The sequence below is a fragment of the Anastrepha obliqua genome, unplaced genomic scaffold (assembly GCF_027943255.1).
Source record: "Anastrepha obliqua isolate idAnaObli1 unplaced genomic scaffold, idAnaObli1_1.0 ptg000059l, whole genome shotgun sequence".
NCBI classification, from domain to species: Eukaryota; Metazoa; Arthropoda; class Insecta; order Diptera; family Tephritidae; genus Anastrepha; species Anastrepha obliqua.
Window position 1 is genome coordinate 5,001 of NW_026562198.1, and position 2,500 is coordinate 7,500.

Here is a 2,500-nt window from a genome sequence, read left to right on the forward strand (position 1 = left end):
CTCGAATTTGAGCCATATTAAACTGGTAATATTGTGATTTTATGCCTGGTTTTCCATACGTTAATTTAAATAGAAAAAAATTCTCGAATATATATACATATATGAAGAATCTATATTCTATACTAACATTTTATGGAATATAACCTTGGCATATTGCCATTAAAATATATAATAAAGACATTTCAAATCAAACTGAAATGTATTGAAATGAATTTTTCCCATACATTTTTGACAATGTGAGGTGTGCATGGCAAAAAACACTCACGGTGAAGGCATGTGAAATAATATGAAAATATCAAAAGTTAACTAACCAATGATATTGAAGCATATAAATCGAATCATAACTATATGAAACTCGAATTTAAGCCATATTAAACTGGTAATATTGTGATTTTATGCCTGGTTTTCCATACGTTAGTTTAAATAGAAAAAATTTTCGAATATATATACATATATGAAGAATCTATATTCTAATACTAACATGTTATGGAATATAACCTTGGCATATTGCCATTAAAATATATAATAAAGACATTTCAAATCAAACTGAAATGTATTGAAATGAATTTTTCCCATACATTTTTGACAATGTGAGGTGTGCATGGCAAAAAACACTCACGGTGAAGGCATGTGAAATAATATGAAAATATCAAAAGTTAACTAACCAATGATATTGAAGCATATAAATCGAATCATAACTATATGAAACTCGAATTTAAGCCATATTAAACTGGTAATATTGTGATTTTATGCCTGGTTTTCCATACGTTAGTTTAAATAGAAAAAATTTTCGAATATATATACATATATGAAGAATCTATATTCTAATACTAACATGTTATGGAATATAACCTTGGCATATTGGCACTAAAATATATAATAAAGACATTTCAAATCAAACTGAAATGTATTGAAATGAATTTTTCCCATACATTTTTGACAATGTGAGGTGTGCATGGCAAAAAACACTCACGGTGAAGGCATGTGAAATAATATGAAAATATCAAAAGTTAACTAACCAATGATATTGAAGCATATAAATCGAATCATAACTATATGAAACTCGAATTTAAGCCATATTAAACTGGTAATATTGTGATTTTATGCCTGGTTTTCCATACGTTAGTTTAAATAGAAAAAATTTTCGAATATATATACATATATGAAGAATCTATATTCTAATACTAACATGTTATGGAATATAACCTTGGCATATTGGCACTAAAATATATAATAAAGACATTTCAAATCAAACTGAAATGTATTGAAATGAATTTTTCCCATACATTTTTGACAATGTGAGGTGTGCATGGCAAAAAACACTCACGGTGAAGGCATGTGATATAATATGAAAATATCAAAAGTTAACTAACCAATGATATTGAAACATATAAATCGAATCATAACTATATGAAACTCGAATTTGAGCCATATTAAACTGGTAATATTGTGATTTTATGCCTGGTTTTCCATACGTTAGTTTAAATAGAAAAAAATTCTCGAATATATATACATATATGAAGAATCTATATTCTATACTAACATTTTATGGAATATAACCTTGGCATATTGCCATTAAAATATATAATAAAGACATTTCAAATCAAACTGAAATGTATTGAAATGAATTTTTCCCATACATTTTTGACAATGTGAGGTGTGCATGGCAAAAAACACTCACGGTGAAGGCATGTGATATAATATGAAAATATCAAAAGTTAACTAACCAATGATATTGAAGCATATAAATCGAATCATAACTATATGAAACTCGAATTTGAGCCATATTAAACTGGTAATATTATGATTTTATTCCTGGTTTTCCATACGTTAGTTTAAATAGAAAAAATTTTCGAATATATATACATATATGAAGAATCTATATTCTATACTAACATGTTATGGCATATTGGTGTTATTGTATTTTATTCCTGGTTTTCTATAGTTAGTTTAAATAGAAATAAATTTTTGAATTCAAAATTTTATATTCTATACTAGCATTACATAGAAATTATCCTCAACTGTTTGTTTCTTGTATAAATACAGGAAATTAAACAGATGATGAAGAGAAAAAAATAAGAAAAACAAAAATTTATAAGAAAAATTAAATTTTAAACAAAGGAAAAGAGGAGAAAATTTTTTCAATCATATATATTTATGATTAAAAAATAGAATTATGAAATTATTAATTTCAATTCAAAGAGAAAAATTATGTAATATATGAAATTATTACATTAAAAATGCATTTGAAAAAAAAGTAAAATGTTATTAAGAATGATAAATTATTTGAAAATTGGCAAATATTAAGAAGAAATATCGTTCTTATATTTTTATATAAAATATATAATATAGAGAACGAAAATTCTTTTTCATAAAAAACGGTTTTTGAATTTTGATAAGAAAAGCTAAAGGGGGGTCGCCCCTTTACTTTTTATATACACCGTAATTTATGAAATTTTCAAATATGAAAAACAAAGAAAAATATATAAATAAAAATATT